This window comes from Pseudopodoces humilis, chromosome 3 (genome assembly GCF_049639895.1).
Source record: "Pseudopodoces humilis isolate 2021_Gansu_Grassland_sample_001 chromosome 3, ASM4963989v1, whole genome shotgun sequence".
Lineage (NCBI taxonomy): Eukaryota > Metazoa > Chordata > Aves > Passeriformes > Paridae > Pseudopodoces > Pseudopodoces humilis.
The window spans coordinates 26,307,325-26,335,197 of NC_142202.1; the positions used below are offsets into that span (position 1 = coordinate 26,307,325).

The following is a 27,873-nucleotide window of genomic DNA, read 5'->3' on the forward strand; positions in this document are numbered from 1 at the left end:
AAATTATTACAGAAGATTCTTCTGCTACTCCTCTGATTTCCTGTAGATTGATTTCCTTTTGTATTTTTGGTCTGCTCTTCCCTCTTTTTTACCATGTTTTCTGTCTTCCTCCCTGCTATCCAAAGCCATTTATTGAAGATAGTCAGAAGTTCTTCTCACTGCCTTCTCTCTTCCCAGATCTCTTAACAGAAACTGTAGTTTGTGGCTCTTCTTGAGCTCAGAGGAACTCATGCTAAAGTGTTTTATAGTTACAAGTCTTGCACTAGTGTGTCTTATCAAACATTCAAAACTATACCTAGTGATACCTAATCAAATTAAAAATCCATGGTTGAAAAATTGAAGGGTTTTCTTGAGCATCTCCTAGGAATAATTTATACAAAGAATTCTTTTTAAAGGAAAAAAAATACCAAACACCAAAATATATGAAAAGCAAAAGCAGTACATGTGTTAAAAGTACTCATATATGAATGGCAACAAATGAAAATGTACCAAGTAAATTAGTTGCTGATTGATTTTTTTCAGGTTCAGTAGAAAAACAGGTAGAAAAACTTGCTCAAACAAACATATTATATGGTTAAAATAGCTTCATTGAGACAAAGACTGTAGTACAATAGGTTTTAAGTGTGTTTCACAGTAGTATATCATTACTTACGCTGCTCTTGTGTGCCATACATGGCATGGTAGCTGTACTTTGCAGAACTGGTCCCTGAAGTGATCATGCTGGAATTGAATTTTACATTTCAAGTAGAGCATATTTGTCATATACACCCTGACTTAATGGAAGATTGACTCAGTATGCATTGTCAGAGCATTCAGAAATTGTCTTTATGTAATGAGATTACTTGCTTTGTTCCTCTTCCACAAAAATGCAGATGTGGAAGTTTGACTTTCTATGCTGCAGTGTTTTCCTTCAGTCATCAGCTGAAGACACTGCAGAAAAGTTACCTAATATGCTTTTTACAGTAAATACATTTCAGTATTATTTATCTTTTACATGGACCAGAATTTTCATTAGTGTCACTTACTAAATGAATCTATTATTATCACAACAAGTAAGGGATAATATTTTAAATTACTTTGGAACTCAGAAACTGTGCCAAGTAGTGCCTAACAGCAACATATGTTATACACTAGAGTAGTTTTAGCCCTATATATCTAATTTGTTTTAATAATTCTATCTAGCTTCCTTACTTTAAAAAAATATTCTTGGGACTGATATTTCTCATGTTCCTGCTTAATATAGAATCAAACTTTGATCAAACCAATTTGCTTTAAGTCCATCAAAAAATGAGCCACCACTGCCCCCTGCCCCATCAATATTTCAGATCTATTAAAAATTTTATATTCAAGTATTGTATTTCAGGAGTAGTTTAGAAATCTTCTTCAGTGATCTGGAAGTTGAGAGAGTTCCAAAGCTTGGGATAGAGTGTGCAAAGCTGATACAGGATGTTTTGTCTGCAGTAGTTTGAGGAATGAGCTCCGCAACCCAGTTGTACATATCAGAAAGAAGGTAAAATCTATAGGCAGGGCCTCAGCTGATCTGGATTTTTATGTGGAAGGAGCTTAACTCTCTTAGTGAAGTGTATCTTGTAAAACTGTGTCACCCTTGGTTAGTATTTTTCAACACACTTATACTATGGCAGTATTTCCCTTCTTGTTTTGCCAGGGTATGGTCATTGTGTCTGTCAGCATATTCTGAGGTTTGAGTTGTGTTTTGCCTGTGGTTTGTCAGTAGGAATATGAATGATGAATGCTGCATTTTGTATTTGGCACTCCCATGGCAAAACCTGCCCAAGCCCTAGTGTACAGGGTACTGCATTTTTGTAATAACTGACATTTGCTGATCATCATCTTTGGTTTATTCAGGAATTCATTGTGTAGGTATTGTTTTCTTAATAAAGGTATTGAGAAAACATAGGGCATTTTCAAGGTTTAATTTTGTTTCCACTCTTCCTCACTATCTTCTCTTTTTCTGTGTATTGGTCCCTTGATATTTCAGTAAGGGGTATCTTACCTGACAGTAATCTGACCCTGCTCAGTTCCCCTCTGCAGTGTCCTCTTCCCTCCCAGCTCATGCCCTCCTTCAGGGATCAACTATGGAACAGTATCACCATGAGGTTTTATTGATAATACTTCAGTCAAGTGGCTGATAAAGGGGATTTAAATGTTTCTAGACGTGTTTTCTCTGAAGACATCCTTGTCTTGGAATTCAGTCAGATTTTTCTGAACTGTGAGAATTAAAGTGCCTTTTATAGAAAGGTCTAGAAAATATAAGTAGCTCCACTTGATTCCTCCTACACCCCTGTCAATTTCCTTCGTAAGTACTTAAAATTTTCTAGCTCTCTACCCTATGAGATGCATACACATGTATGTGCACACCCTATAATTTATAATGAATTGTCCTAATAAATACTTAAGAAATAAAGTGGGGATTAAATTATTTGAGGCAGTGAAAGCTTTATTATGATAATTCAGTATAAAATTAGAAGACTAGAGAGCTTCTGCTTTTAACATCTGCCATTTGATTTTTTTATCCAACTTCATAAAATCTGATAAATTTGAAAATAGTGCTCACCTTCTTTTTCCATAACACTATGTTAAACAGATGTAGTAGAGAATATTTTTAGTGCGCAGAAATGCTCCTGTTGAATGATAGAGTTGCAGAACTTGTAAAGGACCCTTAGTCAACATTATAGCTATATTCTCTTAGAGGAAACAAATAGTTAAGTAAAGGGTAGAGTCAGTTACTACAGGTAAATAGACTTATGCTACCCATAAAGACATTACTCTTCCTTACAGTGTTAAAATCAGTGTATCTATCCTGGGCTCCTGGGCTGACCTGCAAGGCCATTCACTTCTTTCCTGTGTTCTGGTGTTGTAAGGAAGAGATCAACCACGTGACATGGCTGGAGGACATGCAGGAGAGGCTGTAGAGACCCTAGTGCAACTGTGTTGATCCCTTAACTGGTACATGCTACCTAGTGGCTTACTGCTGCTTTATCTTAGATTGTGAGTTCTGTGGTTCAGCTGTTATTCCTTTCTGCTGTTTGCACTGTACCTAGCACACTCCGAGTAATGCTACAAGTCTGGTGTTTATAAACCTGAAATTCAGGGCGTTTTATTTCATCTCAGCTGTCATGATGTCCCTTTGTTACTCTGAAAAATCCCTGAACCTTTTTCTGCATCAGACCCCTCTAAAAACCAAGAGTAATTAGTCTTCCTTCCACTATGGTTTGCATTTAAATATTTCCAAAAAGGATCTGCAAGTCCAGCGGAAAGGTGTAAAATGGAGTTCCATTTTTAAAGTGATTTCTTTTGTACACTTCTTTTGTAAGAAAGCGTAAAACACAAAAGGGAAGGAGAATCATGATGCTTACGTTTTTTTTAAGTCATGTTTTCTAAGTTAATTTAGGAAGAATCCCTGTAATATGTGACCAAAACTGTCATTGGTAAGGTTAAATAAAGCCTTATTTCTTTTATGTGTATTTGTACAAAAAAAATTAAATGTCTTCTGCCATTACAGCTCAGATGAGTGTCATTTATGATAAACAGTGCAAATTAACCTAACTGATTTGCCACTGCTACATTCATCTGGGACTAATCAGAGCTTATAATCTATTTTACCTGGTATTCTTGTACTTCTGTTGCTAAGCAGCTAAAGCCATTATACAATATTGCTATATGGGTGTAATCAGTTTAACACAAGTTTGCATTGCCTTTTATTACTGATTAGTGTCAAATGAGAACTTTTTAGGGCCCAATTCTGTTCATTATTATCCCTGCTTCACTGGATTTGTATGCGTGAGACAAAAGACTAAATTAACCCCTGTATTTTTAGCTATTTTAATGCTAAAATATTTTAATACAATTTAAATATAAAAATTATCGACAGGTTTCTTAAAGGTAAGTGTTAACTATGGTAAAAAGATAGACTAAAATTGTAGGTCAGCATAGAGTGATGTTATTTATACTGTTTCTATTATGGTGCCTTTTTATATACATTTATACACATTTATATTCAAACCTAATTTAAATATTTTATTTACCTGTGTTGCTATATATGCACATGCACAGAATATGTACAATAGTAGGTATTTTTGAATTCCCAAATCCTGGTTTATACAGGCAGTTCATATCATAAGAAATTCAAATATACTGATTTTGACATTTTCTTCAGAGTATTTCCTGAAGCATGAGAAGTTAGAATAATATCTTGTGAGGTCTCATATATCATACAGTTAAGAAGTTATTCAAATATACAAAATTTTGGCAGAATAAGGTTTTTCAGAAATTCTTATAAGTGCATATGTTGAATTTAGCTTTCCTGATGACTGCTACCCAGAGTGAATGCACGATCACTGCATTGTCTGAAAGTAGACACTATGGTCAAGAATAGTTGGAACAGTGAGGCTGATGGTTAAATACTGTAATCATTGTCTCTCTCACACACACAAGCCCCTGTTTCCAGCATGATGACCCCATTTTGGGATACTTGCTATTATGCAGCTCAGTTATCGCTAGCTGCTCTTGAAAGATTATTAAAGCCTGGTTAGCTCACTGAAGATTCATTGTTCACATTAGTTCCTTTAGTGTTAAACTTCAAGTCAGGCTAGCAGTGCAGCCAGGCTCATCAAGGGCCCGCAGGAGAAATTACTGTCCAGCATCAATCAGAAGAGTCTAAATGCTCCTCTTTCAGACAGGAAGGACTTTTCTTTTGTGATGTAGCACCCAAACTGAACAGGACTCTTTCACACCCTCTCAAAGCTAGGGCTTGTTCCTAGTTTGCATGTATACAAGTGAGTGCTGCAGCTGCAGCTCCATGGATTGCTTTGCTGTAACCAGCTGAGGCCTCAGCAGTCCCAGGAATAGTCCCGAGTCAGCGTCTGTGACCAGAACTCACTGCAACTGCCGTCATGAAATAGGTGAGGGCAAGCTGGAGTTTGTGCTGATTTTTTTTTTTAACCTTGAGCCTCATGCCTGCATATTAGGGTTTTAGAGTTAACTATGTCAGTAGTTCACTGTGTTAAAGACATCTTAGTGGAGCCAAGCATAAAATTCAAAGTCAGGATTTTAATCCTGATCTGATCATGTGCAGACAGGAGGTGTTTAGGATAACAGGTAGAGCTAAGGACCTTTAAGGTACTGTTTTCATATCTCTTGGACAGAATAGCTGAAATTACATATTAAACCCTTCTGATCTTGGGAAAAGTGTGTTTTTCCAGTTGAGGCATGTTTAAGGGGAGAAATTTTTGGAGTACCAACCCAGATGCTTTGCCAGTAAGTTTCCAGGCAAGTCTGTCTTGTACACTGTCTTTTAGCAGAGATTAGAGAGGACAGGAGTACTGTCATCCAAACAGGGTGAAGAGGGTAGCAAACTTTCAAACTGGAGTAGTCCCCTCACTTACTGATTCCACAGAATCTCTGTATGATCTTGTGCTATGGCTGTGTTAACATCATTCTGGTTGGTTCCGGATCTGGCATTCTTAATCTTACAGCTCTTGTGGAAACACAGTACTGTTCCCATAAAGCAGGATAATTTAATATTGCTGCTTTAAATGAAATCCTGTGTGTTAAAGCTGTATTGTGGCTTTCAGTTTAGTTTTGTCTTGGGGGAGTGGGAAGGATAAGGGTAATATGACTTATGGCAACATTGCTTGGAAGGAATGTGCCTAACTGGTTTGTAACAGGATCTGTCATTCTGCAGACATGTCCTGTGACCTTCTTTCTGTCCTTCCTCTGCACCTACATCCTGAGACCATCCTCACAACTGTTGTAGGTTCCCTCATTTGGACAAAAGAGACCTGAGTACATGACCCGCTGCTCCCTTGTCCTAGCACCCTTTGTGCTTTTACTTGTATTTTATGGCCATAAAACACTATTCACAATTTGCCTCTAATGGGCTCAGGATAAAAATAAATTTGCAACAATAAAACCTATCTTGAAAATAAGTGAAAGTGTAATGCTCACATGGGTAGCTTTTGGGATGCCTATTTATGCCAGCTGACTGTTTTAAATGCTATTTGAAGAAAGCCCATGACACACAAGAGATTGTGGAGAAACATTTTACACAGTGTTCGTTAGGTGTTGGTCTTACAAGTAAACAACTAACGCACCCCAAAGGAAGAGTCAGGAAAAAGGAAACTGCGTATAAAAATTGGATTCTTCTGCAGCCTCTTTTCTAAATGCAGGAAATTATTCTCTTTGGAATTCATTTGGGCACTTTAATATGACTCTTTTTTTGGTAACAACAGTAAGTTTAGTAAATTATAATTGTACACAAGAGAATTTCACCATGAGAATGAAGTGGAATTTACAAAACATTTGAGTTTGCAACTTCCGCAAAATTTTCATTGCTTTTTGGGAATCTACAGAGAGTAATTTTGGCATAATACGTCCTCTACTTTATACACCACATATGGGCCAAACCTGGGTAGGGTACAGTATAAAGTGTGCTTTATCTCCTCTTCTCAAAACCACACCATCGGATTCTTTTTTCACTGTTCATGCCATTTGTCTTACTTGTGGATGAGTAGTTTTAGCAAAACAAAACATGGATTTTGAATGCAGGGTTTATTCTTGCATAGTTACTGTGGGCTGAGTAAGAGTGGCAGTGCCCAGTCCACAGTCTCATACATGCATACAGGAAACATGTAGGGAATGTCTCTGTGTTCCCACATAAGTGGAGCCCAAGACCATTCTGTAAGCTGAGTATTCAGCACACGATTCTGTCTCCTTAAAGTTATGACAAAGGTGATGTATAACATCAACTCAGCCTTTAAGAGAAATGTCTCTCTGGAGGAGCATGAGTGGTGTGTCACTTGTGGGCCTGTGAGGCCACAGTCCATTCACCAAGGCTGAAATACTGTATGAAGAGTATATACAACTTCCACAAATAGTAAGAATGGAATTTATATAAATATAAATGTATACAATATGTACAGGTAAATTATATCTCATCATTAAGGCTTTGTGTTCTCTTCAGTAACTGATCAGTCTTTTTAATAAAAATAATTGTTCAGAACTGAGAAAACCTGAATAATAAAGACTCCTTCCAAGTCTTGGCTCTGCTTAGATATGTGCTTACATAGTTTGTAGCAATGCAAAGAGTGTTTATGGAAGGCATTCTGAAGGTTAACATACAAACTTGACTACTTTAATAATGTATAGAATAATACCAGCTAGGAGTAAATCTGCGTATTTCCATAATCTAAGTTGTGACCTAGAGAGATCATCCCATGTTATCCTTAATACAGCCAGTTGCAACTCTTACAGGGTATTGGCACCTTGCCAAGTTTGTAAGAAGGGAAATTGTCCTTTTAGGAATTTAACTTTCCGTTCAGCCTATAGAAGGATGAGTGGGATCCATTTCATGAGCTTCTATAAATAAGTTTTTCCAAGGAGCTTCATAAAATCACACTAAATCACTAACTTGGAATACTCTTACTGGTAGGTAGTTTCTTGAAAAGTCTGTGGTGGTACTTATTTCTATTCTCTGCTTTCAGAAACCCAATATTAAAATCGCACAGAATTCTGATACTTAAAACCTCTTCCTGAGAAAAAACTATGCCCTGAAAATAAAACACACTATTTTATTCTATGCTGCTTTACTCATTTCAGAGGGTTTAAGATGGCTTAAATGATAGCAGAATTTTGGACAGTGTTTCCTGTTGTCTGACTAACTTATACTTGTGAATTGCCAGGGTTTTCAACTGTGTGAAGAATGTGCTTTGTCAAAAATTAGTCAAGTTCTGGAAACAGGAAAGTATGGAAAACAAAGCAGGCACAATTAATGCTTTTAAAGGTCACTTTTGCATTTATAGAACTGCAGAAATTCAGACAGTGAAGAGAGGCGTATGAATAATGACTTTCAATAGGCATTATAAAAACCTGGCTCAGGTAACTCATGTTTATCATAAGAACCAAATAAGGTAGTATGTGGGGCTTACACAGATCAATGGATATTCAGAAAGACCTTCATTTTCAGGAGGGGTTCTGAAAACATGTTGAACAAGGGATGTTATACCTAGACTAGGGGGGATTTTGCTTATATTTATAGGTTTTCATTGATTCTGTGTGCTCATTTATTTTTTGCTTGAAATGTGAATTTTAAACCTCTTGCTTGGTTCCTTTTATCCCCTTTTGAGAACTGTTTTGTTTAAAAGGCCAAAGAAAAGACAAAACCAAATTCTTCATTTTGAAGTTCTGCATTACACATATGAGCAGAGATACCAACAGCATGTCTGGCCCAGTCTCTAACAGTGCCAAAGCAGATTTCCAGGAAGAATGTAAAGCTTATCATGACATTTTTGCAGAATACTATCCCAATATCCCAGTGAGATAGAAGACTTGGGCATTTCTTGAACAAAAGATGGCAGGTTTGCATGTAATCAGATGGCACTTTGCACATAATATTTCTGTGGTAGGTGTTAAAAATAACAAGCTATTTGGAAGCGTAACTGTTGGTGAATGTTGTTGCATTTTGTTCACCCACGTGGAGTGGAGAAATCCTCTTAATACCACATCTGCAAACAGGCAGTCCTATAACTCACTATAAATATTTACACCTTTACTTTTAAGTGATATTTTTGAAGGTATTGCCTATGCTATTAAAAATCTCAAAACTAAGGTAGCTGCACTGTGTTTCCATCATTTTCTAGAGTAGTGAAATAATGTGTCTGAGCACCTGACAATACCAGCTATAATACTGAGTGAGGTTTGTCAGATAGAAGAAACTCAGGATTCCCTGCAGGTATTTCAATATGCATGTCCATAATGTTTTGTTATCCATACATTACATAGAAGAAGTATTACATGTTGTAATGCAGGTAAACAGTACATAGTAAATTTGATAGAACACTTCTCAAGTTGCTTTTTCCATTGCTGAGAGGAAAGGTACTGAAAGAGAGAAGTGTTACACTATCTTGTGCTTTCCAATCAGGAAAGTAAGCAGTGAACCACAGCTGGCAATGCCATGCCTGAGCCAAAAGGACATTATGCATAATGCATTAGACTTAATTAAGAAGCATGCCAAAGGATGATGCCATCCTCATTCAAATTTTCAATCTGCAGTGTTTGTTGAATTTCTGAAGTAGAAATCACAGTATCACAGAATTTACTGAGTTGGAAGTGACCCACAAGGATCATCAAGTCCAAATGAAATAAAGCTATTTTAAAAATTAATTCAGCCACTTTTTTATAGATTGACCTGGGCATTTATTAAAAAAATTATTGGGTGGACAGCTTTCAAAAGGGAAAATAGATTGTTTGGTATGTTGATGAATATAATGCATGATTTATTGAAGAACCCATACATCAGGGTACAAGTTTTAAAAGAGAAGTTAATTAGGTTATTTGGGCATACAAGAAATCTCTCTTGTATATTTAGGCAATCAAAGAGTAAAAATAAAATAAAGTTTGGCCAGGAAGAGGGTCTGTCTTCAGGATGTTAAAATTCTGTATAGCTCTGTGATGTTATTAGCTCCTGGTAAGTCCTATTTTGGTTGCACTGAGATGTGAGAAGCTTGGTGGTCACGTTCCTGAAGTATCACCCGTTCAGTCTTGTGCCACACGTTCTCATGCTTGCAGTATTCAAGAACAAGTCCTTTAAGGGCAACTGCTGTATTACAACAGCAATAGGAAAGGAAGCTTTCAAAGCATTTCTAGCATAATGAGAAAGGGGAAGATCATGTCTAATGAGATTTCTGGATAAGAAAAGAGGGAATTTTAGATAGGAATCTGAACTTAAAGAGGCTTAAACTCACCAAACTTCTGAACTTTTGGAAATTTGCCATGAATCTGTGGGAAAAGTTAGAAAATAATTGTTTCTGGGTGATACGCCTGAGGAGATTAACTGCTTTCTACAGAGCTCTTCAATGTGGTATTATTATATAAAACACTCAAAGTCGTTCAGATATCCCTTAGGTTAACATGTAATCTCAACCACATGTGTAACCCAATATCTGAATATTGTTTCACTCTGCTTTTTAACTGGATTTACACTGATGATTTGGGTCTAAAAAGCCACAGGCAGCTCCCCAAAATCTAAGTATTACCAAGTTCAGGATTTGATAGCCAATGTAGATTTCATTAAAATTCGTTAACCATTATCTGATTGCACAGTTGCCATCATTCAACGCTGTAAATAGCGTTGACAGAAAGGGAGTATATTTACTGGCCTTGTACAGAGAAAAGTAATGTTTTATCCATTAGTAGTGTGTTGTTTTTAAAGTTGTTTACATTCTTCAAGGAAATGCAGAAACTACTGCTTGAAGAGGTTAGAGGACATACGAGTTTATGGGGTTTTTTTAAAAATGTTCTTGAAACAAATGCTAAATTAAATTATTCAAGTAATAGCAGAGAGAACATAATGTCTTGGCAAGCTGAATTTGCTCTGTTATATTAGAATAAAGAAATCTAAACTCTGAAGGGAAAAAGAGGTTGTCAGATCTTATCATGATACAATGAAGAATTATATAATTTTTTGGTCCTACCCGTAAGTTTTGCTTGCAAGTTACTGCCTTTGTCAAGTTACTGATGGTCTCAGAAAGATAAGCAGAGTACAAATAAAATTATTGGATAGTTGAAGTAGAATGATTAAAAGGCTAAAAACATGATAATCTACTGAGAGAAAAATCTGAGTTTTTAAATTATTTTTGCTTTGCCTTCTTTTTTCTGTAAGAATACATGTCTGTTATTTTAAAAAACAGTAGTTCATGACCATTCCTTAAAGCTCTCCTTTGAATGTGTGAATTGTGGATCCTTGTCCCATAGAAACCTTAGGTTATAAACTTCAAAGGAGTCTTATGAAGCCTCGAGGTGAAAGTAGGTGAAATTTTCAAAAAGTCTTTCTCTCCCCTGTGGAACTAAAGACATGGGAAATTGTGTCAGTGGAACTGAAGTTTGCTTTGAAATGCTGGGTTAGCACAACCACAAAGTACTGAATGGGAAGGTTCAAATCACTGCTGGTGTATTTACTGAATCACAAAGGCTAAGTTCGTGCAAATTGTTCCCACTGCTCTTTTGTTCCTAATTCCAGAGAACATTTTTTAATGATTAATATACTTTTTCTTAGAATGAAATATTACACTGGGCCTTGGTTACAGCGTGTTATATTCCCTGGACATGTTTTAGTCCAGGAATAGCTGAAGAAACGTAATGTAAAACCGGTGGGTCAATTACAAACTATGAGTTCAAGATTTTGTAATCATGTAAAGAAAAATGTATCCTACTGGTGTTCTTGTTCTCCTAAAACATGAGGTTTCTTTTAAATCTAGTCAGTTATCAGACAGTAGTTGCATCATTCAGTTCAGTTCTTGTGGCCCCGTGTGGGTTTTGATCCTGAACTAAGACAAAGACTTTGCCCTCTCTTTTTCCTCAAGTAACCCCACAACTGCAATAAAAGTAAGATAAATACATTTAAAGTTACTGCATGTGGGTGGGGGTATTATTTATTTTTAAAATAATTATATGAACCCTTGACATAGTTTTTTTAATTGAGCAACCTGGTCTAGTGGGACCTGTCCCTGCTCATGGAACAGGAATCAGAACTAGATAATCTTTAAAGTCCCTTCTAGTCCATTTTTTTGATTTTAATGATTTTATAAAAGTACAGTTCACGAATTATTGTTTTCTAGATACTGATATGAGGGTGAGCAAGGAGTTGTTTATATATTATGTTCTTCAATATGCTGAAAAGTTTTGCTGCTTCAGGGACAGAACACTCCAGTTTAAAATTTAATTATAAATAAATAAGTTTAAAAACCTGAAGTTAGAAAAGTAAATATGATTATGCTTCTCTTTGACACACAGAGTGAACTCAGTTAAATAATAGTGGAAACAAAACCAGCCTGTTTATTTTTATAAAACCTCCAACTTTAAAGCATTTGTTCTCCAGAAAGGATGGAGTATCTGTCAGAAGTCTTATATGCTAATAGAGGTTTGTTTTTTTTCAGAAATTCAGCAAATACCTGTTACAGGTGGTCTTGTAAATTTTTTTGTTGCAATTCTGTTTGCATTATCCAAAGAGAATGCATTATTCATGCATTATTTTAGGAAAGGCATTTTGCCTTAACTTTGCATATGTGGTGAAAAAAAAATTCCTGAAAGAAATTTCCAGTGTCTTCTTGAAGTATTATGCAACTGTCATCACTCCGTTGTTTGTAAATACCATTGCCATTTTCATAGCTGACACTTGTAATCTCACCAAGGCACCAGCGATTTCTGCTTATTTTCTTAGTATAAAAGACTACTGAACCTTCTTTAAAACCTCCTGTTGTTTACAGATGGGATTTTTGACAGGTAAGAAACATAAGAAACATAAGACTCTATAGATATTCTTCATTTTTACTTGCTGCTTATCAAAACCTGTGATTATTTTTGCATGTTTGCAAAAATGAAAAATGTATATGTTCTCCATAGTCAGCCTTGATATCGAGAAAAGAGTGCTGAAAACTCTATCTTTAAAGGCACATACTAAAAACAAAGTTCACATTCCTTACATTGTTCTTATTTGCATGGAACAATAAATGGATGCTACAGAAGTTGAAGCTGGAATTCTGATCTGATCAAGAACTCATAAAATTAATTTTGCTTTTGATTAGGCTCACAAAGATGAAAGCAAGATACATTGTGATGGCACTATATAGATTTTAACAGTGTCCTGTAACATTTTACTGATGCAGTGTGTCACCTGATGAGAATGTTTATGGAAAGCATACTGAAAATGTACTCAGCCTGTATTTGGCAGACAAGTATAAGTCATCGAAAACTTTTCTCAGGATATTGCCCAAGTTGTGTGGTGTGGGGGAATTGAGTTTTGTTTGTATGTTTTAGTGATGACCTTTAATTCAATGAAGCTGAAAAAGTGAAATTAACTATTGAGGGGTGAAATTAGAAAGCAAAAAAATTGTCTCTGTCTGTACAGAAATGAGACACATTTTATTCCAGGCTGTTGGAATACCAACCAATTAATAGTACAGCCTAATGATACATGCACACTGATCTGAGGCTGGGTTGCTGCTGGAGGATGAGGATGTCTTGCCCTCTGCTCCCCCTTGCTGGGTCTGTCAAGTCTTTCCATTATATCTGATTCCAGTAAGCCCTTGTATGGATGAGTTGAGTCTGTTTTCTCCTAGAGCTGAAAACGGAAGTAGCAAAAATTAATCTGTGTGTCATTGAGGAATTCTAACCTGCCTGATACTCTCTGGTGCCTGTGAGGCAGCAAACATGGAAGAGGCTGTCACTTTCCTCAGTGGTAGCTCACTGCTGGGACAGTAAGCCAGCTGAGAAATCCCATGTAGTCCTGCCTATCCAGACAGCAATGGATTTTTCTTCTTAAAAGAATAAAAATAAAATTTGAACCACAGGTTTTTCACAGTGGTGTTTTATGGCAGTAATCACCTTAGAAGTGATCCTGAACTCGTTATTCTCATGATTGCTATTAAGTTGCTCATGAGAATGGAAAACAAGATTTGTGGGTCAGTTTTGATCCCTTTAAAGATAGCGGTCATATTCCCCCGACTTCAGAAGGGTCAGAAACATTAGCCTTCTTATTTTTGTTGTGTCCAGAAAGAAGTATGTGTTGCAGATGCAGAGTGTCATTTTGTCATCTGTTAGAAATTCAGCTTTTGGCACTACAACTATGTGAGCAGCATGTGCAGTTGCTGTTTTGTTTCTGGGTTTTGGTGGATTTTTTGTTTTGTTTGTTGGTCTAGTGTTGTAGTTAATGAAGCCTCAATAGTAGCTGTTACTCATAAATTGATTAGAGTCTTAAGGTGACATTTTCCATGTCTATCTTTGGAAGTAATTGTTTCACTTCTGCACAGCATTAGATATTGTGGATTAGAGAGTATGTTACCTATGCAGCAGAGGGTTTATGATGGTTGATCCCAAATGGAATGTAAAATATCTGAACATGCATATTTAAAGGATGGAAAAAAAAACTGGCTGGTAGATTTCTATGTTTCAAATGCAGCATTTAATTTGGAGAACAGCTAGAGATTGAAGAGCATTTTTAGAATACACTAGTTCGCACTCTCCAGACACATCATCATGTCATCACATCAGACCTTCAACAAATTGCACATCCTTGTGTGTTCTCTTTTCTTCAATTTTTCCTGAACTTTCTGAGCTATCCCCTGTGACTGCCTGTCACTATCTTCTCAGAGGGCTGTGAGTGCTCTAGGCAGATCAGCCCTGCTCTCTGACCACTGCATCACTTCCAAGTGCATGGCTGCTGGTTTGAAGTCTTCAGTCTTGACATCCTGTGTTTGAACAAGACCTGGCTCAGTCAGATAGATACAAGTCTTAACCTGCTGGCTACACTAACTTGGTGCCTTACTCACTGTTACAGTAGTTTGTGGGATGAAATGGGTAAAACAGGAAAGTTGAATAGACAAAGTAATTTGAAAGGCATGAACAGGGGAGTTTACCAGGCTGTTTTGACTATGTATCATGAGGTTGTTTTTGTACACACTCTTGACAACATTTTGAAACAGTTTCTGCTTCCTGTTCAAAATCAGAAAAGAAGATTCGGGACACTTTGTTTCAGGAGACAGAAACAGGTTAATCTGTTCTTCTGACCAAACCATGTCTATGAAACATGTGCAGCAACATGTTTGTATATTCATGCACCCAAAGCACATACACTTTTTCTAGAATATATTTATGTCCTGTTAGTTCAGTGTTCATCTAGCTTCACCTTTGTACATATTAGTTATTTCCGTAAACCTTTTTAAATATGTCTGCTATAATTTTAAAATTAGCAGCTACTTCAGGTAGTTTGCCCTTCTATTTTTTTTTTTTTTTTACTTTCCCCAAAAGCTTGATTTTTCTTCTTAAGCTGATTTGAATTTCCATATATATATATGTGCGTGTGTGTGTGTGTATTTCTTAAATTAAAAGTATTAAAACTAGATTGACATTACAGATGAAAGTTAAATCCACTGCAATTATTTTAAACTTGGGTTCTACTTAAATTCATTAATATGTAGTAATATAAGAGGGTTTTTTTAACATTTCAGTTTAACCAAATAGTAGAGAAGTAGTTCAAATCCCACATAAAAGTGCTTTGGACTGAGAAAAACCCCACTAAATCTCTTTGGCACTGGGAAGAAGAATGCTCAGTGTTGAAGGCTTATGGCTTATGATGCATGGAAATGCTGGTCATCGTGTAGAAAGAGGAGAGTGACTGCAGGTGTCCATGGGATTACTTTTCCATGTTACAGCACTGAAAGATTTTTAACACAGAGAGAAATTATCTGTGTGAAGAGGAAAACAGAGAGTATGTTATATCTGTGAGAGGTTCATTTCAGCAGAAAGGCTCCTTACCTTTTTCTGGAAACCAACACTATGCATGCTGGAGGGTAGGTGACTTCAGTTTTGTTCCAATATTCAAACCACAGTCTTTTAGTTTCCTATTTCCAGCACTCAGTATGTTAAAGTAAATATTAAGCTCTATCTTCAGACAACTTTCAGGAACTATGAAACTATTGATTCGCATGAATTCAGTGTGGATGAGGTATTGTGTATGTCAAAGTTATCTCTGTAAGAAGTTCTTATTTTTTTCCCCCTAAGGATTCCTGTAAATTGCTTAGATCTATGTTCTTCCATGTAATTACTTTAAATCTAGATACACCACAGGCATTTTGATTCAGGCTTGCTAACAGAAATATTTGGTTTTGGGTTTTTTTGATCCATTTTTGGTTTTCCTTAATGTATACATCAGTATTTTTGTTGATCCCTGTTAAAGGTGCTTGTTAACAGCAAAATTTTGTTGTACATGTTGAACTGAGTGTGGTTTAAAGAAAAAAAAACAACTAGGTTTGCACTTTTAATGACCCAAACTTTCATTCATCATAGAATTCTGTGCTTAATCTGTTCTAGGATCTCTGCCATAATCTTATCGCTTTAATTATAGTCTCCAAAAATGCAAAAAATGTTATATAACTCTTTCTAAACTTGTTTGGACTTCTTATAGACATGCTTATGTAGCAGGAAAAACATTATGCAGTTCAACTGTGGCATCAGGGAAAAGTCATGCAAGCAACAATTAGGATCTGATCTTCCAAAAGGAAACTTGCAGAGATACTCTGTTGACAAGAAATACACAAAGAATAGTTTCAGTATAGTTCTCTGAAAAATATAGACTTCCAGCAACTGGAGTTGAGTAAATTTCACTTTGTCAAATTGAAGTTATTATAAACTTTCTGGTTTTTTCTTATGTTGTCGGGGTCTAACAGAGAAACATGTGTGCCATAAAATGACTTACATCATCCTCTATCTGTAATTTAGAAAATTGTCAGTTCACTGTTTTCCTATAGAGCTAAAAACCATTTGAGTTTATGCATGTTGTAAAAATCTATGTGTGCAGGTGTTACTCAGCTAGAGTCAGAATTGCTTTCTTTCTTTTCATATTGTACAGGGTGTTTGAATTTCCTTTTTTGGGATCCCTGAAAGAAGGAAGTGTTTGTCATTAATGTTGTCATAATGTAAAAGGCAAGAAAAATAGGAGGAACTATTTTTTATTTTTAACAAATTCTTATTGTGTGCGTATTAAAGATCTATAAGGACACTTTTGTAAGAACTACTGCCCTTTGGAATTGTTCATTAACACTGTAAGTTCCCTTGTTGATTAGCATGTTTTTTCTATGTCTTCAGACTCAATTTTATTTTAAATCCGTAATATTTTAATACTTTGGGGTTTTTTTTAATGTGATCAGGTCATAAAATCATAGCAAAATTTAGGCTTAGAAGGAGCTGTTTCACCCATCTTGCATTCATGTGCAGAACACACACAGGCACATGTACACTGAAAAGCAGTGACTGATCAGCTTGATCTGTCTGCCCAGAGCCACAAAATCTCTCGCCTTGATAGCACCAGCAAATCATAATGTGGGAATAAGTCAGGGCATTTGCAAAACTCTTTTGTTGGGAGCATAATAAAAACAGTTTATGTAGGGTTAGCCTTAAGAGGTATGTTAAAGTGTTCTAAGAAATCCCATCATGTATCAGAAACATGCCTGCTGCTGAATAATTTCACATAAATGGTACCTGTAGATATTTGTGTTAACAGAAATATCACAGACAAGAGTGTCAAAATTAAACATGTGTATAAGCATTTTTACTGGTGTTCAGGCCATCAGAACTATTGGAAAATATGGCATGTGTTGTACCAGATCAGTTATTCTTGCTGAATAACACATGTGTTTTACAACCTGAGAAGTTGTCTGGACTTGAAAGAATCTAAATGTCAGAGCTGCCATTAAGCCACCACCACTGTCACATTAATCTGTAACTCTTGTAAAATATATTATGTGAATATGAACTCCGCACTTATAATGTACAGGACACAAAACTTGTTGATATTTAGGAACAGCCTGCTTGAATGGGTATATTGGTTATTTTAGTAGATATCCAGACTTCCAGTCCTTGTGTGTTTCGTCTTTGAAGTTTCTGGATTATAGTCAAGAATAATCTGGGCATTTTGAGGGGTATGTCACGTTTTCATTTTGATAATGGGAACTGCTTGTGTAACTTCGTAACTTTGATGGTTGCTACATCAGAGTTTTATTGAAGATCACAGTAACAGAAAACCATTGTTTTATTTCCCCTTTATGAGAGCTTTAAAAGTCACCCATGTGTAATTAGTGATAGTGGACTGCAGTACAAGTCACATTCCTGTATCACCAACAGAAGCTGCCACAGGAGCCCAGGAGCTTTCAGATTTCTTTTCCTGGGGACTTTCCTGGCCAGTTCTCCAACTGTACTCCAGTTTGTAGTCCTTTTTCCACTAGCGATTGGTGTCCATCTGGGAAAAGGCTCCATTCAAACTGTAAAATCCTGACTGTACAGTTGGCAGTCTCCTCTGAAATAGATTTTTAAGAACTTTGTTGGACAAGGACTGTCAGGAGTTTGGCTCCTGCTTTCAGGCTGCAAAAATCATCTTCATTTATTTTTAGAATGTATGTACACTTCATCTTCTCATATCGGGACTATTTCTTAATGGACAATCTTTCAGTATCTTTCTACTCTCTTAGTTTTGTTTTGGCTTGTAATATGTAGGAGTAACATGTTGTAACAATATTTGGGGAGAACACTCAGGAGTTCGAACGGTTGTATCTGAATTACTGCCTCTGGTGGAGAGAGTGACTTCTGGGCCCTTCAAAGCTGCCAGAGCATTCATTTTGGTACCCTCCAGCCCTTTTCTTCCTTCTATTTTTGATCCACATAAAATAAATGTTGGTGGGGTATCCAAGAATCCAGGGGGCCAGGGGTGAGGGGCAGTCTCTCTGAGTATCTCCTTACATGGCACTTACCATAATAGTGCTTGTGCTAAACATTCCTCTCCTATGAGGCAGCATCCTGATATTTAGTTGCCTTTTATTTCTCAGAAAAAATTTTTGTAACACTTTGAAATTGCTGAAAACTCTAAATTTTTCTGCTGCAACAAGTTTAAAGAGAAAGGGATTCCAGCAGTGGATAGCTTCTAGAAACTATGCTGGCATACAAAGTATCTTCTTATATAAGAAGTCAGATCTTGAGCTTATTTTTTTCTTCCTCCCTTTTCTGCCTAGCCTCTTTTCTGTGCTAGTGAAGGCCTTTGTTATAGCAATAGCCCAGCTGGATGCTACTTCCTCTGCTTAAGTGAAGTTCAAGAAACCAGCTGCTGCTTAAAAGAAAACTGCTTATTGTTAAGTTCCCCTTCTTCCCCCTGCCAAGGTTAAACATGTCCCTTCTCCGTCAGCACCTCCAGTGTAATGTGTCCCCAGATATTGATGGGCACGCCTTCAAGGACTATAAACTAGTCCCTACCAAGCTACCTGCTGACAAGGCAAAATGATAGACAACAGCTTTTAAAGTTGACTTAATGTTAGCCAGCCACACCAAGATCAGTTTCCCTTCGTTTTGAGGTTTTTTTCCTATCCCCCAGAGCAGTGAAATTCAGGCACTGAGGACATTTAGGAAGATACTAATTTTAGTTTTCTTACTCTTGCCTGATTCTCTTCATTACTACTGTAATGAGCAATATTTTTCCTTCCTCCATATAAGCCTCTGAAGACTCTATATAAAATACTGTATTTTAAAAATTTTAATATGAGATTTTCATGATAGTTCCAAATAAGATTTTAGTTCTGTGATTCACCCACACTTATATCCAGTAGGAAATGATTGGCAAATACATTAATAGCTTCCTCCTTTTTTCAAGCAGCTACTTTTAAAGAAGCTGATCACTAAAGGCTTTAAATGCTTAGCTTAAAAAGATTAACTCTATAACCTTTTTCAAAAGTGTATTGTGCAACATGGAGATAATGTCACACAGCCAAACACAAGTTTAGGAAAATTCACTGCTGTACTGAGATTTCCTGTAAAATTCAGCTTTCTGAGTGTGAGTATGGTGCATTCCCTAATTCCATTATTATGTGCATTTTTATCCCAGGCCATTGCTGTGGTAAAAGAGGAGGTCCCTTTCTCTGTGATAATCAGTGCAATACCTTGTTTAGGATACTTTCTCTAAAAATCAGTAATTTACAGTATTTCTTTCAATTTTCTTGTATTAATAAATTTGGGTTCAGAAGAAAATTTAGTCATCATATAAATAAAAACTAACAAGCTTAAGTCTAAAGAGGCAGATCAGGGTATAAAAACATTCCTAAATCTGGAATTTCTTGGGTTTTGAATCTTTGACTGCTTCTTGTAATGCTCTTTTCCATATTCTTGTGTGGATTTTTTATTTATGAGGGATGCATACCCTTTTTTATGCATATGTATATTCACATATGCATACAAATTGATGGGAAATCAAGCTCAGTCTTTCAGCCCTGAATCCAGCTTTTACTGTTACGTGCAATTTTATTTACTTCAAGGAGGTACATAATGTGGCCCTTGTTTTATCTGCTTCTTGTCTTTAGGTAGTTTCACATATATATACTGTTTGTAGAGCTATTCTTTGGCTTACCTTGACTGAATTTGCTAAATCTGTTGCAAGTCTCCAGTAAAGTAAAGTCTACAGCAATATCTGAAGCCTACCCTAAATTTCTTTATCAGAGTGATTTCAGTAATGTATGTGCTGTTGTGTGATTAATGGCTCATGATTAGATGACAGAAGAGTTTAAGTGTTATTGTCACATCCTATTCACATCATCACATCTATTCAGAGACAAGGGAACTGAGGGTAGAATTAGAGGTTTTTCCCAGATCTTTTAGTTGTTTGTTTCCAAGTGATAATGGAATGAATACATATATTTTATATAATATTCATGTGTTGCTTCATTATATCCACCATTCTGTGGGTTTTCAAGAGAAACATCATTCTGTGGGTTTTCATAGTTAATAGTATGTAACATGAGAAACTTGTGTGGAGCAGGGCTTGCTGTAAATTTGTAGCACACATACTTCACAGTATTATTTGCAGTCCTGGCATTTATCTTGGGTTTGTATCTTCTCCTGTGGACACTGTTTCTAAATTCATATCTCTCCTAGAGAATCAAACAGGACCTCCTTTGTATCTCCCATGGAATCCTGAGAATGCTGTCTAAACTGTTAGTTTATCTGTAGAAACCAAAAACCTCTCTCTGGTGTTCCCACCTGGAGAGTGGCAGATAGAGTGCAGAGCCATTTAATGTGCATCTCTGTTGCACTGTCATTAAAAGGAAAGGGGAGTGAAGCTACATTTATTAAGTCTTTCTGATATTCCTCAAAGGCAGAAAAAAAACCAAGCCATGTCCAACAATATGTTAATTTTGAAATCACTCTGTTTGAATGATCTGATTTTCTTAAAATATTTCTGGAGCTGAATATAAGCTGTAGTTGAAGATTTTTAAAACTTGATCTCTTAAAGTCAAGTTCTTAAAAAATAGCTAAGCAAATTCACAAATGATTAAAAAGTTATGAAAATTCCAGTGTTTGAATCCAGCATGACAGAAATTTAAGTATTATTTTATATAACTGGCAGTTATTTTATACAGAAGGTTTTGGCAGATTAATGTTGCATCATAGCATTGATAATTTGAAGTCGGATGTCCAAACAAGGCAAATCCAGGTGCAAATTCATCAGTACCCACCACCTTGATGCTGTGTTCAGTGATAAAATATGTGGATGGTGAAAGTGTTGATGTTATTTTTTTATCCATTCCCCAGACTATTGTAAAAATGTGAGAAAAAAATCTGTGAAGACAAGAACTGTGAAACACAGTAAGAAAGAAATTGTTAAAAAAAAAAGTTTCCTGTGATGTATTATCTCAGAGATGAGTAGTTCTCAAAACTTATCTACTCAACTCTCCAGAAGAGAGCCAGTACAGTGACTGTGTCATGAACAGTTGCAGAAATAAGAGAGGTTGGCTTTGCAAGCAAAATTTAAAGAAAAACAAATCCCAATTTTCTATTTAAATCCAAAATCACACTTGAAATACAGTCAGCTCAGTTAAGTGATGGACAGCTATTCACAAATAGAAGCTATCAAGGAAATAGTTTCCAATTTCCAGAATGTTGTATAAAGCATGAGCTTGAAATATTGACATATAGTTCAAATGTTTTTTGATAATGTGCTCACTGCAGGAACTAAGCCCGAGAAATCAAATAGTGAACTCCTCTGGCTTTCATCTGTGAGATAGTCTGCAAGTAGGAATGAAGGACATAACATCTTAGGAAAAATATTAGCCTGATTTTCCATATGGAAGAAATGTTGGTTCACCTTGTCATGATGTTGCAGAGCACTTGGTGGCTTAATGAGAACTACTCAGAGAATGTGTGACACTTTGGGGTTGGATCCCCAAATATATGATTCTTGAAGCCTACTGAAAAGAAAAGCAGCAATCTGGATAACATTACGCTTAAATTTGTTTGCTTTTCTTATTTCTGCAGTTTAAGCTGGTGGTGATAGGATGTGTTGTCTCACCAATATATGTAGTATCTCTTGAACCTTATATATTAGTTTTCCTCTGCTACACAGAAGTAATTCTCTCCTCACAAAGAAATCAATAGTGCCAAGTCTGACAGTATAACTAGTGAAATTTCGTGGATCTGCAAAATATTGTTCTGCAAATTTATTCCCCATCTACTTTTCTTCTTCACCCCCTCTTCATCATTCCAGGAGATGACAAAGGGTCAGCCTCAAAATGTAACTCTGCTTGGAGAGTAAAGCTGTTACTGTCTGTAGCTCTCCCCAGATAAATAACATCACAAGATTCTCATTCTTTCAGCAACTGAACTATCCTTTTGTACCAGGAAAAAGAATTTATAGTAGAAGAATCAGCTAGTGTTCTCCTAGCTGAGCAAATACTAAGTAGGTATAACTTTATGATTGATCATATGAATCTCAGTAAAGTGTCATAGAATTAGAAGAAATTGAATGTGGTATGAGGAAAAAAATGAAAACAAATGTTGCATTGTCAGAATGCTTAATTTCAACTTATTGTTTCTAGTCTTGCTGGGTTTACACTTTTTTTGTAATTTTGTTTTTTTGAACAAAGGTTTTCTTTCTCTTTTGGATTCAACGATGGTGAAAGGCTTTTAGAGCTTTGTAAAGTTTTAAACAGGTGGAAAAAACAAGGATTGGTTGATTTAGTATAGAATAGAAATGTTTTCATTCTCCATCCCAAGAACAAACCATGTCAGAGTATTTTCTCTGTCTAGTTAGAGTAAAAAAAAAAAAATTAAGAAAAAAATAAATTATTTGTTATGGGAACTGACAATGGTAAAATAAGACACTTTTAGGCTTCAGGCATTAGCTTGAGCCTGTGTGAAGCTAGTTCTCACTCTGGCCTGAGAAATCATAAGGAAGAGTCCAAACAGTCCGTGGAGAAAGAAAACAGCCTTTGCAGGTGTTGTTTGGACCCTTGTTGTTTACTTGCAAGAAACAGTCAATGGGTGTTGTTCCTAATTGTCCAATAATAATGATGTGTTGGTTTAATGACCAATGAGAGTTTTACCTCTTGGACCTGTCCATGAAAGAAGATCTGGAATAATAAAACTTGCTCTCCTGTGCAACCCAGCTAAGATAGTCTGTGTCGTGCTTCGCTGTTCCTAATACAGTGCGACAATTTATTGTCTTGTGTAACAGCTTTGCTCCCAGTCCTCATCAAAGTAATAAAGTTGCAACCAGTAATGACAACAGAAAAAATAATTTTCTTAACCCTCAAAGGGAGTTTCAATTAATGTATTGTATAAAGGCTTGAGTCAGTATTTTGTCCTATTCAGCTTATTGTTTGCACATAGACAATAGTATCAATACAGCAGTTCACTTCTTCAGTATCCAGTGCTGTTAAACTGCTTCATGACAGGTCCATGTAATCACAAATCCATTGATTCAAGAGAGTTTTGACTTGCTTATACCAGTGAATAGGTTATTTTTTATATGAGATCATATTACTAAAAGCTTGCCAAGAACTTAATACCAGGTTGAGGTTAGATTTGTAGAAGCTTACTACATATTGTGACCTCAATTTACTTAAACTTGCATGTTTTCAACTCTGGTAAGACATAAATAAACCAGCACTGGAACACTACTACGTAAGCTGCAGAGAGCACAGTGCAACTCTGCACCCCTTTTGGAAGGTTACGCGTCTTGTCCCTCCAATAAGCCAAGATCCCTGGCAAAAGTCTAGCAGCTCATTGTGTTGTGATGGAAGGAAACATTTGGAAGCAACCGATACACTGTCCAGGATGTGAAACATTTTTTTTGATGAAACAAGACTAAATTTAAGTAAAGTAAAAGGGCTAACTTCTCAGCCTCACCAGGGAAAAAGTAGTAAGGCTTGCTTTGCTGGCTGACAGAGTTTAGCAAAAGTGATTACTTAAATCAGGTTCAACCTGTCTCACTCTGCTTAAATATCATATCCTTTAGTTTCTGTATAATTATAATTAAGTGGCTTTTTTTTGCTTTTTTTTTTTTTTTCCCCATCATTTTGTAACAGTAAGCCCAAATGGCATCTTCCTAGGTTTGGTTTTATTTCCATGCTGTGGTAGAATCTCATGTGACAGACCTGAGGAAGTGTTTTTCTTGCTGTGAAGACACTGTTTTGAGGCCTTAGAAGGAGCAGGATGAAGAATAACACACTCCTGCAATCACCAGGTGGTGAATGGACCCTTAGTGATTTTTGCCAGACTGCCTTTAGGGCTCTTGGGGAAACCTTTGATATTACACTTAGACTCTTTCTCTGGCAGGCTGGATTTAACTGAAGTTTGGTGGCTAGAAGAGTAGGGCATCTGTTTTCAGTCGCTTGTAGAGCATTATATTGTTGACACGCAGTCAAACTGCTTTGCAGTTTTTATGGTTTATCGATGTGGCGTTTGTGGAATTTAAAGTTTAAAATGTTTAGTAAAAGCCGTTGTTTTGTCACTATTGTCTTGGTAAGAATAAGACCGCTGTCTTACCAATAAGGAGGATATGAAAAGTGCAAGAGAAGCTATTTATGTTGACTCTGATTCCTTGGTAACTTACACTAAAGTGGAAATTCACAACAGTGGTGCACTGATTTGAAAAATGAAAAGGACTTAGAAAATGAAAAGCCTAAAAATGGTTCTACAGTAGTAGTAAATTGCTTATTAAACTTCTAGCTAGACAGGACATAAAAATGGTGCTTAAAGTGACTCTCAAGTAAAGGACTTACTTCCTGCTTTGGGTGGAGGGACCATCCTCATTCTGAAGGTAACTTTGCTGCAAAGGGCATCTTATAACTCAGCTTGCCAGACAGGGAGGACTTCCTCTGCTGCTGTGCTCTTGAAGTACTTAAAAAATTTCTTCATATTCTGTAGAATTCCAGCATTAATGCAACATGTAAACCACTGCATACATACCCTCAGAAAATGCATGTCCCCAAGCAGTGTCTGTGCACTTGCTCCCAGACTTGCTTCACACTGTTAACATGACCAGACTGATTGGACCAGAAAGCACTTTGAAGCTACCAAAGCAAAATCATCCTAAAAAATAACTTGTTGAATAGTAATGGAGATCTGTTGCTAGCTAAGTAATAGCTAGAAATAGATGCTTCTAGCAGCAGGGTAGTAAACATAGAGGAGAAAAAAAAGAGATGGAAAGCTAGGAGTTTTCTTTCTTACTCTGGCATTGTGTTTTTGTTTTGCTTTTGAAACTCCAGCAGCTGAAACAATTTTGCTGTTTTATTCCTGTAGACATAGAAATATGCTTTGTTTGGTTTTAAAGTTAGAATGAAAAAATCAAAAGAAGCCAGATTTATGTGGGAATGGAAGCATTTTTTGTGAGTCAGTGTCAACTTTTTTTTCATTGAATGATAAGAAGCTAAAGGTGATCCCATGTTGGAAAAGTATAAAGCATGTATTTCAAAAAATACTTCAGAAACAAAGGTGGTTTTGCTTGCTTTTTTTTTTTTTTTCCCCCCCCATTACTTTAGACTATTCCTGTCAATTTCAGTTTCAAGTGTTCTCTTAGGAGGATAATCTTGTACAATCCTAATGTTCCAATACATCATATGAATCTGTAAAATTCCCATTCAGCAGTTAAATCTATTCAAATTGTGTTTTCAATCGGTAAGGAGTCTATGAATCCATCTGATTGGAGGCTTGAAACAATGAGTTTTATTCACAGCATGATATTCTAAAAGAGTTCATTTTTTTTTTAATTATCCCACTACATTATTGAAAGAACGGGTTTTTAATGAAAGCTTGTTCTTGATCAGTGGAGTTTTTTTTCACTGTTTTGACATTTGGTCTGAATTGTTGCGCATTAGCAGATATCACAGTTCATTGATAGATGGAGAGGAAAAGGCTTTTAAGTTCTTTTACAGGTTTGAAGGCTTGATGCATACAACTCCTATTCATTCTTTTCTTTTTAATATTTTCACATATTGATATTAGTTCATGAATCCTAAATGAATAATGTTCAGAGCCTGACAGCCCAAAACAAAGTAATCTTCAGTCTTTTTTCCAGAATAAACATGACCCTTACATTTTAGGCTGTCATTCTTCTTTCAAGCTGCTGCAATCATGATTTGAATACTTCTTCAGATCCTAGTAAAACAATTGTTATATTAATATAGTTGCTCTTCCAGTAAATTGTTCCCTTGGCAGGATAATGATAATTTTTCTGATTTCATTTTCTGAACATCTTTGTATATGTATATAAATCACTTAATTTTTTTGCAACCTGTGAGAATAAAAACTGTCCTACCAAGTTAGATCAGTGGTCTCTCTAATACATTTTGTTGCCATTGACACAATGCAATAAAAGAGGTTATTTAGAGGGGGCACGTAAATGCTGCTCTCTGCAGTCTATTCCCTTCATACTCCAGCAGCATACAGAGTTGTAGAAGGATGTTAAAATGGGCTATTCCACCTTATCCCTTTTAGTATCAGCTTACATATCTGTTGTCCATAAATGTTTCTAATTCATATTTGCAGTAGCTGGTACAGTCTGCCTCCACAGCTCCAGCAGCAAACTCCTATGATGAAACACATTTTTTAGCCATTTTACTGCTTGACAGCATCCCAGTTCTAATAGTGCAGGATTTGATAAATAGCAGTTCCACATTCATCTCACCATCTTTGTGATGGTTATAACCTCACTCATATTGTTACACTTCTTTGTGCAATGGACAAGGTTCTTCTCTAGGAGTCCTGCACACATTACTGCAACTTCACTTTAGAGTGAACTGGAGTTTATATAATACAAGTTTACATTTAATTTTTTTGAGATGAATAAGTAAAAAGTAGTTTTGACAGTACTTTCATGCTATTGTTTACTGAAATTGTTGAGCAGGGTATGTTTGTAAACTTCATGGACCATGGACAGTTTCTGAAGTTAGTTTGTCCCATCTGTTTGGTTGCATTCTCTGCTTCTAATGGCATCAGATGGTTGAAAATTTTGTGATGGTAGAAATAGCAAGAGTCTAGTGTAAACTGAATATTTCCACCTTGTAATTTCTCTCTCTTGTGATATTTGAAGCATGTTATATCTTCTATTTAACCTGGAATTAAACTTTTCTGACTTGGATCCATTCTGTCATCTCTTTAAGTATTTTTCAAAAACCTCTTTCCTTCTAGATTTACAGAAGTGGTACCACTTCAGCTATTTCAGTAAATGTCAAAATAGGAACTTTACTGCATTCATGCGCATACACATTCCTTTTTCAGTTTATCTTATAGTACAACACATTCTGCAAATTCCTTACACGTCTTTGTTTTTTATGGGCATTCTGCAGAGAAGTAAACTGCCAGGCTATTCTGTAATCATCTTTGATGTTGCAATAAATGCTGTGTTCTTTAAAGTTTTTTAACCTTTAACCAGCTAAAAAACAAATCAAAGAAGTAGTTTTCTGGATAATTTAAAAATACTATAGACACAGTAAATAAGTTGAAGTCTGTGTTTGCTGTGTATCAAAAGACTTTTCCTCCAAAGGAAGATAGAAATTCATTGAGCAGCTAAGAAAGCTCGCTTAATTTGGAGACTTCTTCAATAAAATAAATGTATATTCAAAAGGTGCAATCATTTCCACAAACAAGCATGTATTTACAGGACTGATGTTTTCAGTTAACTATTCTTCTGTATGCACTGAAGTTGCCCATTGAATATATGCAATCCAAAGCCTCCATACATACACTGATCCAAGCAGCAGGTGCAAATCTGATCTCACAAAAGCTTTGCCCAAATCAGAGGTCAGTGATTGTTGGTGTGGTGTCCTTGTGGCATCCCTTACTGCACATGTCCCTCTCTGCTCTTTGCTTCAGGGGAAACTTGCTGATCTATTTTTAAAGCTACTAACATTTTACTGCATCTTAGGGGGTGATCAGCCCTACTCAATCCAGACCAAAGTTCTCATCTGTAACCTCAAAGGGACTTGCCGTCTGTACAATAATCTATCTATCTAGTAGCAGTTTGGCTAGTGCAGGGGACCATCTGTGCTT

General features: G+C 36.2%; 1 protein-coding gene across 2 annotated transcripts in view; it reads left to right on the plus strand.

Annotated features, from left to right (window-relative positions):
* The window catches only part of PRKCE (protein kinase C epsilon), a 288,604-nt gene that overhangs the window by 188,808 nt on the left and 71,923 nt on the right, over nucleotides 1-27,873 (plus strand). The gene's annotated exons all lie outside the window — the stretch shown is intronic.